The sequence below is a fragment of the Geotrypetes seraphini genome, chromosome 4 (assembly GCF_902459505.1).
Source record: "Geotrypetes seraphini chromosome 4, aGeoSer1.1, whole genome shotgun sequence".
NCBI classification, from domain to species: Eukaryota; Metazoa; Chordata; class Amphibia; order Gymnophiona; family Dermophiidae; genus Geotrypetes; species Geotrypetes seraphini.
In genome coordinates this window covers 167,808,527-167,827,678 of record NC_047087.1, presented here as the reverse complement: position 1 = coordinate 167,827,678, position 19,152 = coordinate 167,808,527, and the positions used below count along the sequence as shown (strand labels likewise).

General features: G+C 39.0%; 1 protein-coding gene across 4 annotated transcripts in view; it reads right to left on the bottom strand.

Moving 5' to 3' along the window:
- Positions 1-19,152, bottom strand: part of CTCF (CCCTC-binding factor) — a 336,042-nt gene that overhangs the window by 74,971 nt on the left and 241,919 nt on the right. The gene's annotated exons all lie outside the window — the stretch shown is intronic.

Here is a 19,152-nt window from a genome sequence, read left to right as displayed (position 1 = left end):
TTGTAGATAGGTGAGAAGAAAATTTTAAATAAATTAAAGCTAAGGAACCCGATTCCTTCATTTCGAAGGATATGACACAAGAGCAGAATACACCATACCACGAAGATTTGGAGATTATCACAAGATACCTCTACACATTCATTTCTTTCTCCACTCCAGGGTTTGCCAATTTGATATAGGCAGAACCTGTTTTGGATATCTGAATGCCAGAATGTTTTACATGAATTTTTAGTTTAAACACACTGTATGGGATACCAGTCTTACCCACCTTCATCATTTTGGATATTGTGGGAGAAATATATTATTTTGGTAGTGTGCTATACATGCTAAATTTATCAGATTTTAATTCCAATGTTCTGTTAAAAAAAGATGTATTAGACCAGTGTCTCTCAAACTATATGCCACAAAGAGATTCTGGGTGTGCCATGAGAGATTCCAGAATTTTACTTTATTTAAAAAAAATTATCTTCATAAGTATACACTAGAATAGATGACATGAACATCACATACCCGAGAGTCTGTCAATGTTATAAGCGTCTTGTGTGCGTAAGGATACAACCGCCCAGACAAGCATCATTCTTTGATGTGATTGGTCCTTGAAAACTAACGGCAAGTAATTTTATTTTTAATGCAGTAGTTATCCTAACTTGAGCAACAAAACAATCAAGGCTTTACTACCGTTTGGATCTTCTTATCTTTGTGAACTTGGATTTTCAGCTCTGACAGAAATTAAATTAAAAGAGAATGTCTGCAGATGGTCTGCATGCTTGCTTGCTTGTTGACTAACGAGCTGTGATCTGAGTTAATTTGCACTCAAAAATAAGACATCCATCACACTGATTAGCAATTTTTTTTGTCTACTTTAGTTTCACCATTGATAAAATTCCACATACATGGCTTAAAGAACTTTAAATAAATTACTCAGAAATATATATATATATATTTTTTTGCAATTTTATCATTTCAATTCTAATATGCCGTGAAAAACATTTGCTCCATTAGTGTGCCGCGAAAAGCATTTGCTCCATTTAGTGTGCTGGAGCTAAAGAAGTTTGAGACACTGTATTAGACAATACAATAAAACAAAACCAAAAGAAGAGAAAAAAAGCCCAGAAAACATAAAAGCAAGATTAAAATACTTCAAACCACCACTTAACTGGCCATAATTCAAAAATACCCCCCTCCTGCAACCCCCCCCAAAAAAAAAACCTAAACAAATCAACCTGTGATTCATTAAACAAAACTCAGTTAAGTACTGTTTGTTTAAAAAAAAAAAAAAAAAAGGGGGGGTGGGTGGGGGGTGCAGGACCAAGTCTTTATCTAGTATTTAAATGCTAGGTATCTTTTCTTTAGTAAAGCTTCCTTGTCAGACAGTTCCAAAACAGAGGCCATAATAAAGAGCAGCCCAAATTCTACACATATGTGGAAATGCTTTCAATGCTTTCTGAAGCTTCATATGCAATTTTATTTATTTATTCATTCACAATTTAATATACTGCTACAACTGACTTGCGGAACTGAGCAGTTTACAAGCTAAAATCAGAGGTAGAAAGGAACTCCAAATTGTCAGGAAAGGAAGAAACAATCAAATCACAAGAACATGCAATCAGACTCAATGGGGAGTACCAAAGGAGCAATCCTGAGATAGAATGAGAAAGCAAGCTCAAAGAACCAGGTTTTTTTTAAAGGGATTTGAACTTCGAAGGAACCCTCAGGATGTAGCATGAGAGGCATACTGTTCCAAAGTGAAGGGCCTACAAAAAAGAATGTGGAGTCCTGGGTAGACCCTAGCTGTGCTAAGCGTGGTCTGGTAAGGACTATATGATGTTCATTCAGAGATCTGAGAACCTGGGTGGGGAATTATGGAATGGTCAAAGATGAGAGATATTCTGGGGAATCCTGACGGAAGGCTTTAAAAGCTAGAAATCGAGTTTTGTATTGAGAGCTTAGAATCGAAAACTGAAGAAAACACTTGAAAAAAAACCTGACTAAAATAAAGAAATAAGCAGAGCAGAACAGAAACATTCCTTTAGGCTCTTGTGCATCAGGAAAAAACTGTAAGGGGCAGCACAGCCCTCTGTGAAGTAGGAGGGATTCAGAAAAAATCCAGAATGGATTCCTTCTGCAAGACTCACAACTACAGGGAAATTACCCAGTTGTCCAGAATGACATACCTATTGCACTAGAACAGGGATCTCATAGTCCCTCCTTGAGGGCCGCAATCCAGTCGGGTTTTCAGGATTTTCCCAATGAATATGCATTGAAAGCAGTGCATGCAAATAGATCTCATGCATATTCATTGAGGAAATCCCTGCACTAAAAATTCCTTTTTTGGATAGTACTGAGAGGAAGTGAATACAATGAATAATACTAAGCAGACAGAAATAGTATGAATCACAAAATAACTCTGGGCTGTACAAGTACTAAAAATATTAGAACTATATTGGCTACTTTGGAATATATGGATTGCCTGAAGCTTCCATCTCTCTTAATCAGCTTCGATGCAGAAAAAGCATTTGATAGTGTGTCCTGGCATTTTATGTTTTCCATTTTGGATTATTATAGCTTAGAGCAGTGTTCTTCAACCTTTTTACACCTGTGGACCGGCAGAAAAAAAAGAATTATTTTGTGGATCGGCAAACTACTAGGACTAAAATTTAAAACCCCCGTTTCCGCCACATTTCTGCGAGCTCGGTCCCCACAAATCATCTGATCCCATCCACACAAGCCTCAGTTATGATTTTATATTGAATGTATTTTATTAAAGTATAAAAAGAAACAATATTCTTTACAATTGTCATTTTATAAATATAAATAATTCAGAGCAAGGATCAACAAAACCCCTGTCTCCCCTCCCCTTCACATATATCCCCTCTACTATCAAGAAAACTGAACAAGCCAAATTATTACAGAATGCTACACAGAAATATCATGCTAACAGAATGCTGCAGTCACACATGACAGGAATAGTTTTAGGGGAGTGCAACTAGGGCAACTGCCCCCTGGTCAGAAAGCGCCCTAAGCTAGCTGGAAGCTAAAGAAGCACTGCCTGGGTTTTGCAGTCCCCAGTTATGTCTAACACCAGCTCTAGCAGGATATATATTTCAAATCTGATATATCCTAATCACAAAATAGAAATAAAATTTTTTTTCCTACCTTTTGTCGTCTCTGGTTTCTGCTTTCAATCTTCTTTTCACTCTCTTCCTTCCAGTGTCTGCTCTCTCTGTCTCTTCAATCCAGCATCTGCCCCTTCCATCCACTGTCTGTCCTCTCCCCCTTCCATATGGTATCTGTCTTCTTTCTATGCCCCTCTCCCCTTTCCATCCAGCTTGTGCCCCCTCTCTCCTTTTTACATGATTCATTCCAGCTTCACTGCTCTCTTCATTTTTATCTTTCCTACACCAGATCTATCATCGTTGTCCCTCTCTGCTTATTTTTCTGCTGATCCCTTCCTATCATCAATCTCTCTACTTTCTCATGCATGTGTCTCCCCTTCCCCTCCTCTAATCTCTCTGCCATCTGTTTCCTTCCTTTTGGAAAGAGGGAATATATTTGCATTGGTGTGATATATAGACCTCCTTTAGATGGAAGGCATGGATTGAGATTTAATAGTAGATATTCAGCATATATGAAAAAAAGGGGAAGTTTTACTAATAGAGGACTTTAACATGCTGGATGTTGATTGTGGTACCCCTATTGCGGGGTCTTCCAGAAGTAGGGAGATCATGGATTCTCTACAAGGAGAACTGTTCCAGCAGTTGGTAATGGGGTCATACTGGACTTAGGGCTTACAAATGGGGAGTGTTTCTGATATTACAGTGGGTGATCATCTGGCATCCAGTGATCACTGCATGCTACAGTTTAATATCAAGATGGGTATAGAGAGCTCATTCAAAAGTCAAGGATTATGTCAAGGAATTGATAGGAACATCTGGAAGGATTAGAAATGCAGTGGGCAAAACTGAAAGGAGTTACTGTAAGGGCAACATACTTTTACTTACTTGCCTCACAAAAAGTTAAGAGGAAAAGAAGGCCGTTTTGGTTCTCAAAAGTAGTAGCTCAGAAGGGAAGGAATAAGAGGTTAGCTTTCATAAACTACAAAAGATTACAGAAAGAGGAAGACAGGCAAAAATATCTTGAAAAAGTTGAGAGGCAGCTCGAGTAGTCACGAAAGTAAAGTTGGAAATTGAAGATAAAATAGCTGACATGGTAAAATGGGGAGACAAGACATTTTTTTTTTAGATATATCAGTAATAGGAAGTACAAAAGTGACATAGTGAAACTCAAAGGTGAAGGGGAGAAATATATAGAAGTTTATTGTTTGTTTATTGTTTATTCAGTTTTTTTATTAAACGCTTTATCGATACTACAAAGCGTTGTACAAGGTATAAAATAACATTTAAACAAAAATATAACAATTAAAACATACTTATCTATGAAAACTGCAAGACTGACAACAATACATACTAGGTAATTATTGACCAACAGGCCATGGACACAAATAGGGAAGGGGGGGGGAAAATACAATTGATGTAGAAAATGTGAGGAACATATAAGGTAAACATAAAAGGGACTGATAAAGAAAAGGCTGAATTGCTTAACAAATATTTCTGTTCTGTGTTTACAGCTGAAGTGCTGGGAGCGGGACCTGCAGAAGACAAACGCAAATAGGGATGGAGGAGTGGTAGACCCTGATCGATTTTCAGAGGGTGGTGATCATGAGGAGTTAGCTAAATTAAAGTTAGGCAATGGGGCTGGATGGTGTACATCCAAGGGTGCTGAAGGAACTTAGGGAAGTTCTGGTGGCTCCGCTGACTGACCTTTTCAATGCTTCTCTAAAGTTGGGAGTGGTACCGGAGGACTGGAGAGGAGCGGATGTGGTCCCTTTCTACAAAAGTGGAAGTAAAGAAGAAATAAGAAACTACAGTTCGGCAAGTCTGACTTTCTGTGGTAAACAAATTAATGGAAATGCTTTTAAAACAGATAATGGTAAAGTTTCTGGAATCCATGGATTATAGGAATGGAGGCAACATGGATTCACTAGAGGTGGGTTTTGTCAGATAAAGCTGATCAATTTCTTTGACTGGGTGACCAGAGAATTGGATAGAGGGAGTGCGTTAGATGTGGTATATTTAGATTTTAGCAAAGACTTTGACAATGTTCCACACAGGCATCTAATAAATAAACTGAATGCCCTCGGGATGGGCCCCAAAGTGGTGGGCTGGGTCAGGAACTGGTTGAGTGAAAGGTGACAGAGAGTAGTGGCCAATGCTGATCGCTCTGAGGGATGTTACCATAGGTGTGCCTAAAGTTTCTGCTCTTGGACCTGTTCTTTTTAACATTTTTATAAGCGATATTGCTGAAGGGTTGTAGGGTAAGATCTGCCTCTTTGTGCATGATACCAAAATCTGCAATAGAGCAGACACCCTGGATGTTGTGAACAACATAAAGACCATCCTAACGAAGCTTGAAGAATGGTCTGAAATTTGGCAGCTAAAATTTAATACTAAGAAATGCAAGGTCATGCATGTAGGCTGAGGGAACGATACAGTTTAGGGGGTGAAGAACTTATGTGCATGACAGAAGAGCGGGATTTGGGTGTGACTGTATGTGATGATCTTAAGTTGGCCAAACAAGTTGAAAAGGTGACGGCAAAAGCTAGAAGGGTGCTAGAGTGCATAGGGAGAGATATGGCTAGTAGGAAAAAGGAGGTATTGATACCCCTGTATAAGACTGGTGAGACCTCATTTAGAATATTGTGTTCAATTCTGGAGACCACACCTTCAAAAAAGATATAAAAAGGATGGAGTTGATCCAGAGTAAGGCTACTAAGATGGTCAGTGGTCTTTTGTCATAAGATGTTTGGGGACAGACTTAAGATCTCAATATGTACAGTATACTTTGGAGGAAAGGTGGAAGAGGGAAGATATGATAGAGATGTTTAAATACTTAAGTGGCGTAAAGGCGCATGAGTCAAGTCTTTCATTTGAAAGGAAATGAGAGAGCATAAGATGAAGTTAAGAGTTGATCTACTCTAGAAATGACATTTGTTCTTCCATTGTAACCCCATTAATAAATCTTTTGTAATCCGCCTTGAACCGCAAGGTAACGGCGGAATAGAAATCTCTAATGTAATGTAATGTCATAGGCTCAGGAGTACTCTAAGGAAATACTTTTTTTTTTCCCCCGAAAGGGTGGTAGATGATTGGAACAGTCTCCCAGAAGATGGAGACAGAGACTGTGTCTGAATTCAAGAAAGTGTGGGATAGGCACTTGGATTTCTTAGAGAGAGGAAGAGATAATGGTTACTGCGGATGGGCAGACTAGATGGGTCATTTGGCCTTATCTGCCATCATGTTTCTAAGACTTTAGCTTGACTGGCAAGATATATAAGCAGTTGTTTTTTGATCAAGATTTCACCCCTAAAGTATTGGAAGCAGCTTTTTTTGTACCCTGGAATGTTTTCTCTTTGCTACAGGTGCCTATGGCTCTGATTCCTGCATACATCAAGGGTAGACTACTCTTTCATTCCTTAATGTCGATCTAGTCTACCTTACTTGGAGTTTGGGATGGTAACTCTAGAGTTATTAAATATCTGCCTATCCTTGGTAATTTGCAATTCCAACTGGGGTTAGATAATACCAGTTTTGAACATTTAGTTTCTCATGGCATTAAGTTGTTGGCTCATGTTTTGCAAGATAATGGCACCTTGATGTCTTGGACCAACCTTTGATCTCTTTGCAACTTAACTGTGGATGATTTTTTAGCCTATAAGCAGTTTCAACATTATGTGGGCTCTCTAGTTTTTTCTGATCTGTTATTTCCCATTGATAAGATTCGTGAGCTTATAAAACCTTAACTGGATGATGGGCTAACAGTTTCTGGTTTATATAAAGATTTTCTGCGACTTCTTGTGCCTGCATTGCGCTCTCGATGGAGTCAGGAGTTGGTAATACCAGAGGAATCTTTTGATCGCCTGGCATTCATTAAGATGATTCCAGGGTTTCTGTTAGTGCAGATCTTCAAGAATGTCAATCATGGGTCCTCCAGTGTGCTTATTTTACACAGAGTCAGGTTCATCATTCAGGATATGTAGCCTTCCATTTGTTGGAAATGCTGCCAATAGGTCCACTCATTTTTTTATGCGTTTTGGTCCAGCCCGAAATGTAAACACTTTTAGAGAACAATTTTGATGCATATAAATGCCTTTTTCCCCAGAAGCCCAAAATGGGTTACAATTGTACATTCACCTTAAGTCCAAAGACATTAGATAACATATGCAATCATACATTTATTTTTACTTATTTTAATTTCTTATATACCGCTTCTATTCAAAATGGTTTACATTCAGGCATTTCTCCCTATCTACCCCGGTGGGCTTACAATCTAATTATGGTACCTGATGCAATGGAGTGTTGAGTTACTTGCCCAGGGTCACAAGGAGCAGGGTGAGAAATGAACTAGAGGTCTGCATGGGAACGGGGATCACGGGAATCCCACGGGTCCCGCAGGATTCCCGTGGGAATCCCCCCCTAGCCCATGGGACTCCCATGGGGACCCCCCTCTAGCCAACGGGACTCCCACGGGGATGGAAGGCTTTGGGAGCAGGGTTCGTCCATATAATATGATGGACACGTCAGCCTTAGTAAAAGAGGGGGTTTATAAGTTAATTACCTAAACAGAAAACAAAAAAAGGGTTCCACCAAAGAGATTCCACAAGGAAAACAGCAGCACAAACACAAAAGAAACTGTGGAATTGATGATCCTGTCAGAAGTAATTGCTGCTTTTTATGGGGACGGGCGGGGATGGAGGTAATTCCTTGTAGGGATGGGTGGGGATGGAGAGGAGACAGAGAGGATCCTGATGGGGATGAGTGGGGATGGACAGGATCCTGATGGGGACGGATAGGATCCTGATGGGGACGGGTGGGGACGGAGAGGATCCTTGTGGGGACGGGCGGAGATGGGTGGGATTTCTGTCCCCATGCAACTCTCTAGAATGAACCCACAACCTCAGGGTGCTGAGGCAGGTGTTCTAACCACTAGGCCACTCTATACATTAGGAATACACCATGACTTTGGGCAGTTAGAATCTTAAATCCGAGGTATGTGTTTGGATAACAAGATTGTTTTCACTGTTTTTTAGGAAGTGTATTAAGCTGTTTATTGCTCTGATGTGAGGAGGGAGCTGATGCCATAGTTTACTCACATTATGGGAATATGACCATGTCTAGGCCATTTCTAAGTGGAGATGGTTTGTTGATGGAATGAACAGCTGGAGTTCCTGTTGGTATTGGAGTGGCCTTGTTGGATGGTAAATGGGAAGTTTTGCCTCACATAGTGGGGGGTCATGCTATAGAATCACTTGAAGACTATAACCAACAATATGAAGATTCTCTCTGTGGGTTGGTAGAAATCTCCTTTCTTATTGGACCTGGAGAATTGTTTGCACACTCTGTTGTTACTTGAACAGCAAGTGGCTCGACTTAGCCCTAAATGCAAAAAAAATTTCTTCAAATTTGGGATTCCTAAATTCAGTCTCTACCATCCCAGACAAGAAGTGATATTTTGAAGTCATTATAACAATAGTGACTGCGATTGTGACGGTTTGGTGATACAGGACATTGGCTGTGGGATTGGGTTGTTTTGTTTGTTTGTAGGGGGATAGTAGCTTGTTTGCCAACTTTGTTCTTGTCTTCTTAGTGCCCTTTTAATTGGGGCCGTCTGAGGCCTGTGCATATTTAGTAAAGGTTGGGTTTGGGGTAAGGGTTATTTTTTCACGAGTTTTATACGGTTCCATTGTAGATTTGTGGCTGTTATATCAGTGGATCCTATTGCTTTACCTTTTGCCTTTATGGAATCTTTGGGACCATTATTACTTTCATGTGGATTTGGGATGGAGCGATGTTACTTAATATTTCAAACTGGATGGCATGAGTTTTATTGTATTAAGAGCGTCATCAATAAAAATGGTTGAACCTCAATAATAAAATAATATTACTGACTTTTTTTTAGGGGAATCTATCATTAACCTAAAGGATTCTTGAATCTACATATCTACCTTCGAGATCACCATGTTCCTGTTCTATTGTTTCAGAGTTATCTGTCCAAGATATTGTTTCAGACATATCATATACTTCATATATCCACAGTATATCACCTAAAGAAAAAAAATCTGACCAACCAGGAACCACCAAAGATAAATCTGTGATAAAAACCAGAAGATTAGAAAAAAAGATAACTGATGATAAAATTTCCCAGTTTGTTTATGCGACAAACTATTCTTTCAATCTGATTGAAAACCCATACTTCATTAATGTGGTTCAATCACTGAGACTAGGACACAGTCCACCTAGCAGAGCACATGTTGCAGGGAAACTACTGGATAAAGTGTATGACAGAGAAATAGAGCATTGTGCAACAGGTCTAGAGGATAAAATTGTTAATCTAAGTCTTGATGGGTGGAGTAATATCCATAATGATCCTGTTATATGTGCTTGTGCAACAGAAGAAGGAAATGTCTTTCTTGAAGAAACAATTCATACCTCAGGAAATGTACATACAGCAGAATACTTACAGAAAGTAGCAGCAAAAACTATAATAAAATGTGAACAAACATTCAAATGTCTAGTATGCAGTTTAGTCATAAACAATGCTGAACATGTAATCAAGATAAGAATAAATTTAGAAGAGCATAAAGAGAGTACTAAGCTAACATATGGTTGCAGTGCTCATTTGCTGCATCTCCTAGCCAAAGACATCAATATCCCAGAAATAAAAACTAATATCGTCAAAATTGCTAAATACTTCCATAACAATCATTTTGAAGCAGCAGCTCTGAAAAGAATAGATGGAACGAAGCTAATGCTCCCAGAAGAAGACAGATGGAACTCTGGAGTGGAATGTTTTGAGCAGTATATTAAAAACTTCTATTTTGATGATAGTTTGTGAACAAAATCGAGAGAAAATAGATGATACTGTACAGTCAAAATTCTCAATATTGGACTTAAGAAAACGGTTGACGATGTGCTGAGAATCCTGAAACCCATTTCTGAAGTTTTAAACAAAATACAGAAAAACAAGCTGTTTTATTGCTGATGCTATTGAAATTTGGAAGGAACTGAGTGAGCACTTAAAAATAGAACTGCACAATTACAGAATTAAATTACAAGCATTAAAAAAACCAAATGGAACAAGCACCATCTCCAGCTCATTTTCTTGCAAATAATATCAATATCTAGTACCAGAGTCAAACCTTAAATGCTGAAGAAGAGTTAGCTGTGACATGGGTATCCAGGAATCATCCATCTATAATAAATTTAAGAGCTAAGGGGGAACCAGTCAAGAAATATATACAGTCAAACCTTGGTTAGTGAGCATAATTCGTTCCAGAAGCATGCTTGTAATCCAAAGCACTCGTATATCAAAGTGAATTTCTCTATAGGAAATTATGGAAACTCAGACGAGTAATTCCACAACCCAAAAATTTTAATACAAAATACTATACATACTCGTATTGCAAGATCTTGCTTGTTTAGAACAGTCACTACAATCCTGCAGTGTCAGAGAGAAAAGAACCATTGGCTCAGTTGTGATGATGTGACACGTGTATACTGTATGTACTTGTATTGTAAGACTTTGCTCATTTAGAACAGTCACTACACTCTTGAAGTGTCAGAGAGAGAAGAACCATCAGCTCAGTTGTGATGTGTGTATACTGTATGTACTTGTATTGCAAGACATTGCTTGTATATCAAGTTAAAAATTAATAAAATGTTTTGCTTGTCTTGCAAAACACTTGCAAACCAAGTTACTTGCAATCCAAGGTTTTACTGTATTTGCAAATGATATTTAAAGAAAGTCACACCAGTGAACTGGTGGATGTCACTTATTAAGCACTTGGATTTAGAGAGCAATGATTTCACTTTTAACAGCAGAAGCTTCTTCTGCTGGCATACAAAGAATATTATTTTCCTTTGGATTCATTCATTCCAAATTGAAAAATCATTTGGGATCTGATAAAGCAGGAAAGTTTGTTTTTCTTTTCCAAATTATGAACAAACAAGATGATGAAGATGAGTGAGCTACAGAAGACCATATTTTAAGTTTTTCATGTTTGGATCTGGCTGATAGTCTAAGTTATTTTTAAGATATTTTGTTTAACATCAATTTACATGGATATTTAAGCAAATACAAGAATACATATGCTATAATGTTATTATTTTGGTTAAATAAAATTATTTAAATTGTTATTAAGGTAATTATATTTCTCTTTTGAATAAAAGTACAGCAGAAAAGTTGTCCAGATATGAATGATTAGCTTATTAAACTGGAGATAGTTCACCTTGCAACAATTTCATAATTATTTATCCATGTATTTCTAAAAGTATAACCTAATTTCATAATTATTTGTGCATGTATTTCTAACCGTATAACCAAATCAGTAATTTTTTTATATATAATTGTAAAACTAATCTGAAAAGTTATTTTTCAAAAAAATGAAACCTTCATCTGGTTGTAAATATTAAGATACCAGCAGGAATGAGTCTTTCTGTAAAAAACAATTTAAATCAAGTCTTTGTGACTAGTGATTTAAATCAATTCCTGCTTACCCTCTGCATTTGTCTTCTGCAGCTAAACAAACTACATTGTTTTCTATTGACGGAAGCTTCTGGGTAGTCTTTTTGACAAACCCAAGTATACAGAACTACAATGGTTAGTATGAGGTTAACACCTATGCATGTATGATGGTATCTAGATCAACATTTTGAATGTAAGATCTTAATTGACATACCATTCTGAGTTGCAAATAAGCACTCCCTGAAACTGAAGTGATGTTAGCTTCCATGTTGAGCGCCTCCTAACTTGATCTTTCAAAAGAAACTATAGCACCACTCATCATCAGCCAGACATGTAAACTTTCAGTTGGCGTTTCACTAATCCATAATACCTCTGTTTAGAAAGGTTCAGGAAAAATGTATTGGCTCTCATCCATTCTATAAACATAAAGCAAAGTATCTGAATTAATTATTTATTAGAATCATGTGTTTTCTGCTGACCCTAGCGATCTCAGAGTACTTTAAGTAAACACACAAACAAGACTCAAAAACATAAGAGCCATATACAATATAAATATTTCAACTAAAAAACTAAACCAAAAGCTAAAGTACTGTACATCTAAATTTATGCTATTAAGCTTGTTTTTAATGCCATAATTTATGCTATTAAGCTTTTTTTTAATGCCATAATCTTTTTTCTAAGTCCAACAGATTAGTCATTAAATGAAGCTTAGGTGGTTAAAAAATAAACAAATAAGACTTGGACCTACAAATGAAAAAATATGATTATGTGTTAAAGATGGAGTTTATAGTAAGCTTTGATCTTATGAACAAAGAATTTAGACAAGACTGATGAAATGCTAGTGAGTACGTCAAAGAAAAGATATCTGCAGTGCTTAAAGTTTGCCTGCCATCCCACTGGAAGTCAGTATAAAAAAAAAATACAGGCAAGAAATTATTATAAAGCATAGTATTGGTTAACAGGGGAGCAGTCACATTCTGAGTACAGTAATCTGCAAAACCTATAATGAACAAATCCTTTCTTTAAAAGAAGGCTCAAATTATTTTAAGTCATAGGAATGTTACATTTCTACAAGTAACTAACTTTTAAAATCCTAAAGAGGTTATTCTTTACTGGCAAAAATAAGGTCATTGATATAAACATGATATAATCTACAAATCACAGCAGGTACAGATAAAATGTTAGAAAGCACTGCTTATAGAGCCAAACCTTGAGGACCTCCTCTACACATGGCAAAACTGATGTTTCGGAGACCATGCTTTTTATTTTTCTTGTGGTTTTGTTTTTAGGTAAATGTGTATTGAAATCAGGGGTCAGAAACATGGAATTGAAAGCAATCTTGGGTAGAATCGGAGTTGGTAAAAATGTACCGATTCCTACTTTAAAATAAAAACTTCCATTATTGTTTTATAGTATTATTTTATACTTATATATATTTTTGTCCTGGCTCAAAAATGTACTCGTAAATATGTTATAATTTACTAACTCTTTAGATCCAGAACAAATACAGTGGTGCCTCACACAACGAACTTAATTCGTTCCAGGAGCAAGTTTGTTATGCGAAAAGTTCGTTATGTGAAACGCGTTTTCCCATAACAATACATGTAAAAAAAATAATTCGTTCTGTAGCATAAAATATGCTAAGATGACATAAAAAAAGATAAATTTATCTTGTTAGAGCTGTTAGCATGATATAGAGGGGATATATGTGAAGGGGAGGGGAGACAGGGGTTTTGTTGATCCTTGCTGTGTATTATAATCACCCCCCACATACTCCCCAGTACCTTTTTTAATTCCTCCCATCTTTCCCAGCCAGTGGCGTACAGGCCAGAAGCGCAGAGATCAGGAGCAATTCCTCTGCACGCCTGTGTGGGCCCATGCCGATCTCCGAATGGCTGCAGTTAGTTCTTGTGAGTCCCGCGAGAGCTGGCTGCAGTTAGTTCTTGTGAGTCCCGCGAGAGCTGACTGCAGCCATTCAGAGATCAGCGCAGGCCCAGGCAGTAGCACAGAAGGCTTGCTCTTGATCTCTGCGCTTCTGGCTGGGAAATTTGCTAGACCACCACGAGTGAGCGGGTGAGATTAAAATTGCAGCAGTGGTGGCTTTTTTAAAAAAATATGTGGCGGCGGGGGGAGGTTTAAAAATATGCGGTGGCGGCGGGGGGAGGTTTAAAAATATGCGGTGGCGGCGGGGGGAGGTTTAAAAATATGCGGTGGCGGCGGGGGGAGGTTTAAAAATATGCAGTGGCGGCGGGGGGAGGTTTAAAAATATGCGGTGGCGGCGGCAGGGGGGTTTAAAATATGTAGCGCCGAGAGAGGGCAGTTAAGGATGCAGCTCGGGCGACTTCGTTGTGTGAAACGAAGTTCGTTGTGGGAAGCAAGACCTGAAGTTCGTTGTGCGCAGCGTTCGCTGTGCGAGGCGTCCGTTATGCGAGGCACCACTGTAATTTAAAGTTTAATATCAGTAGAAGTCAGACAGTAGAAAAATAAGACTTTGGGCTCCTTTTATCATGCCGCGCTAGCGGTTTAATGCACACTAAACCGCCGGCTGCGCTAGCCGCTACCGCCTCCTCTTGAGCAGGCGGTAGTTTTTTGGCCAGCGCAGGGGTTAATGCATGATGAAAAGTCACGCGCATTAATACCGCTAGCGCGGCTTGATAAAAGGAGCCCTTTCAGTCATAGGTTTGGCATACCCATGCCACAGCCCTGATTTAAATTGATTGTTTTTATTTATATCTTTGTTAATTATATGTGCTATGACATTTTAATTGTACATCTCTTGTTGGCTTATTACAAAGGCAGTTAAATATAATAAAGATAAACCTCAATTCCTAAATTATATCAGCCAAACAAACTAAACCAATTGAGAATCGTGGAATGGCTTCTAGAATTTGTTAATCTCTGTAGCAAAATGTGGTGACTTCTTCATAATCTGAAATCATCTCTCGTAGTTTCCAGTATAGAAGCAATAATCAACCAACCTGCTGCAGGAAAGGAAGGTTCAATAGCAAACATGACCTGGAATCATTTCGAAAACCCAGACTGGAACCAATTTCTCAAGCTCTACTCCAAATATGCAAAATCCAATTGCCTACTAGACAACTGCCCACTGTCCGTCATGAAATCTGCCCCCTCCCCATTCAAAGCTGAACTCTTCAACTGGGTTTCTCTATGTTTGTCCACTGGCCACTTTCCGGTGGAACTCGGCCATATCCTTGTGTCCCCTATTATTAAAAATTCCAAGGAACCAATCTCTTCGGCTGCCAACTACAGACCCAGTGCCAACATACCACTTTTCCAAAAACTTATGGAAGGTCTAGTTAATCATGATCTCATGAAATACCTAGAGAAGTTCAACATTCTACATGACTCCCAGTCTGCCTTTCGCACAAATCATAGCACAGAAACTGTCTTAGCTTCACTGACTAACTACCTCTTCCATTTGTTTTCACTGGGGAAAAAAACGCACTGGTACTTCAGTTCGACTTGAGCAGTGCCTTTGACCTGGTTGACCATGACATTCTGCTCAGATGCTTCGACTCCATTGGCATCACTGGACATGTATTAAACTGGTTTACAGGCTTTTTAAAAAAACGCACTTAACAGGTTCACTGTAACGGAACCTTCTCCCAATCCTGGTGTAATCCCTGTGGCGTTCCACAGGGCTCCCCTCTATCCCCCTCTCTATTCAACGTCTACATGGCTTCATTGGGACATATGTTATCTGACCTAAAATCGAAATCATACATTTACGCAGATGACATCACAATTATCATTCCCATAACCTCTCTGACACAAGAGACGGAACAATTCACCTCATCCGTTCTCACTAAAATAGAACAATGGACCACACAATTCAAATTAAAACTGAACACAGAAAAAAACAAGATTTTCTTGGCAAGTCCTACCTACAAGTTAACAAATACCTCTTTGAAATTAAAAGGGTTAAACTACCCAATTAACTCTACTATCAAAATCCTTGGAGTCATCCTGGACCGATGCCTGACTTTTGACGACCATACCAATGCTCAGGTTAAAAAATGCTTTTGTACCCTCTGGAAACTTCACACCATCAAACACTATTTCGACTTCCTCTCCTTTTGACTGCCGGTCCAATCACTAATCTTAAGCATCTTAGATTACTGCAACATTATATACCTGGGATCCTTTAAGAAAACCATCAAACGTTTGAGAATCGTACAGAATGCTGCCGTTCGCCTCATCTACGGTCTTAAAAAATCGGATCATGTAAGCCCGTATTACAGAAAACTGCACTGGCTGCAGATGGAGGCAAGGATCATCTTCAAGTTTGCTTGCATCTGCTTCAAAACCTTAACAGGCTCATCCCCAATCTACCTGTCGCACCATTTTGAATTTTCAGGCCCCACCCGCACATGTAATGCCTACCTGTTTGCCTTCCCGTCCTTAAAAGGGCTGTATCTACAAGAGATTCCTTGATAGATCTCTGTCATTCCAAGCAGGCAAATGGAATAAATGTCTAATCACCCTCATTTCAAATACACCCTCCTACCAAACCTTCAGGAAATCAATTAAAACCTATCTCTTTGATAAATTTCTCTGACTCCCTCCCTGCCTTGTATCTCTGATATGCCTCCGGATATACCCGACTACTCTTGACTTGCTAAGATAACATGTATGTAACATCGCTGTCTGTGTACAGTCTCTTCCTCTGTAAACCGCTCTGAACTGTTGTGGTACTGTGGTATACAAAAATAAAGTTATTATTATTAATAAAAGAAACAGAAAAGCAATACCACTAACTCAGAAGACTCAAATTACAGATCCAGAAATCTAGATGTAGACATGGATCCAGCGCTGAATTCAAATTTAAATCCAAGTCTATAAATAATACAAAAGAAGGCCTGTGATTGCCTAATTTGTTTATTTTTACTTTGAGGATCAAAAGCATTTAAGGATGGCTCAAAATGGATTTTTACAGATGCTTTCAAAGGGAAGGGGGCAAATAGCTCTTCAATATTGCATCTCTAGACAGAAATGTGTGTGTGTATGTATGTATGTATGTGTGTGTGTGTGTGTGTGTGTGTGTATATGTATGTATGTATGTATGTATGTATGTATGTATGTGTTAACCCGCCAAAACGGGGATTGAAAAATAGCAGTCACTGCGGGGACGGGGACAAGGCCATTCACCGCTCCGTGGAGCGGTGAATGGTCTTGTCTCCGCAGTGAGGCATCAAGGATCGCGCGGTCCCCGCAGCCCCCACCCGCCCGCCCGATTGATCGTTTAACCAGCTTCCTCTCTCCACCTCACCTTAGTTTGCCGGCTTTCTTTTTCAGCGACCCACACGCTTTCCAAAGAGCCGCACACGCGGGGCTGCTCAGTATTCAATCTTCTGCTCTGACCCAACCGGAAACAGGAAGTTGCAGCAGAGCAAAAGATTGAACTTTGAGCAGCTGTGCGTGCGTGGCTCTTTGAAAGCGTGCGGGTAACCGAAAAAGAAAGCCGGCAAGCTAACTTCTGAACCTGCAAAAAAGGTTGGAAGGGGGAGACTGAGCATGGAAGTCATGGCATTAAAATAGCTCCCAAACAACCTCCCTAATTCCTTATTTCTTCCTGGTCCCACAAGCCTCTATGGGCATTTGATTCCTCCATAGGCTCAAGTTTCTGATGGAGCTCACTAGAAGACAGAGGAGTGGAGATAGGAAGGAGGCTGAGAGAAAGGGAGAGAAGTACTAGGAGCCCATTACCGTGTTAAAGCATAGATTAAGGGCCTCGTATACTGAGTTTTATCCTTTATATATAGAATGAGGCAAAAATGGCTTAGTGAAACAAACCTGAAGACAGTTGTTCATGAAAAATAATGATCATGACAGAACAAGCTTGCCTGAACCCCAGAAACCTAACCTTAATCTCTTATGCCCAGAGCTCTCATATTCCCCTCATACCTCCCTGCAGGCAAGAGAAGTGTTTATCTCCTGACATCTTGTTCAACAAGCTGAAAATCAAATGTAGTTTATAGTGTTGAGCCCTTAGCAAATATCATTTTAACAGTAATGGGAAAGATAACACAAAATAAGCACATTTTCTGCTAGGAGAGAGAATCTTATTGCAAGTAGCCCATATTTGGATTGTAAACTTCAGGGAGGTAAAGTGGCTCAGGTGGGGGAGGGGGAGGGTTAGCTTTAGATTATTCCATCTTTCTAAACCCCAATTCAAGACAAGTTGCAATTCAAGTCCAGTAGATGGTAAGCCTTCTTGGAGGGAAGGGTGGTGGTGGAAAGGAATGGAACAGACATTGAAAGAGGATAGAGAGGAACAGACCCTGAAGGAAAATGTGGAAGGCAGAGTGGGGAGAAGACGCTGGAAGGGAAGAAGACAGATGCCAGACTATGGGGAAGTGGAGGGAAGAAGATGGGTGATAGACCAATGGGGGGGGGGGGTAAAGGGAGAGGCACAGTAACAGCAAATGGAAGACGCAGAGAGAAGACACACAGTGGATGGAAGGAATTGAATGAGAAGATGTGGAAAGCAGAAACCAGACAACAAAGGTAGAAAAAAAATTATATTTATTTATTTATTTTTTGCTTTAGAATAAAGTAGTAAATTAGTTGTGTTGATAAAAATTTATAAACAAAGCCCTGCCAGCTGAACATCTCTTTCTCTAGTTCAGCAGCAAGAACTTTGATTTATAAGAAAGGAATAAGCTAAATATTGCAGTACTAATGCTTATATGGATGCTGCAGGGACGATGACGGGGCGGTGAATGGGATGGCAGTGGTGGTGACGGGGTGGTGCAGGGAACGGCGGTGACGGGGCGGTGCAGAGGATGGTGGGCCGGGGACAGATTTTTTCCCCGTGTCATTCTCTAATTTATATTAGTAGTCTTCTATACTCAAAAGAAACTCTCTCCTCTCCAGTCTGTTTAAAATACCTTGTAAAACCATCATTATAATTAGTAGTATCATTCAACAAATTCTGCTATCTGAGCCTAGAATTTGGATTCTCTACACAGGATTGGTCAGAATCTTAATATAAACCTTGGAAGCTCCAGGTCTATTATAAACTCCATATTCACCAACAATGAAACTACAGTATCTCCCTTACAACTGACCACATAAAATATATTCAAATTATGATAATCATCTCAGAACAGTACACATTCCTTCCACAGTCAGGTACTTTGTTTCAAGTAAATGGATTTTTATTTTTCAAACATGAAAAACACTTTGCAAAATAACAGAAAACCCTGCAAAAAGGCAATCAGAACCTATATAGCAGTGGTCTCAACTCAAACCCTTTGCAGGGCCACATTTTAGATTTGTAGGTACTTGGGAGGGCCTCAGAAAAAAAATAGTTACATTACATTAGTGATTTCTATTCCGCTTGTGCCTTGCGGTTCTAAGCGGATTACATTAGAAAATGGCTGGTCATTTCCAGGCGATGACAATACAATTCTTTACATTACTTTACAAACTTTGCATACCTAACTTTACATAACTTTTCGTACATAACTTTACAAAACTTTACGAGGGATTACTTTACATTATCTTTACAGTACTTGCATAACTTACAGTACATTATTTTACATGGCA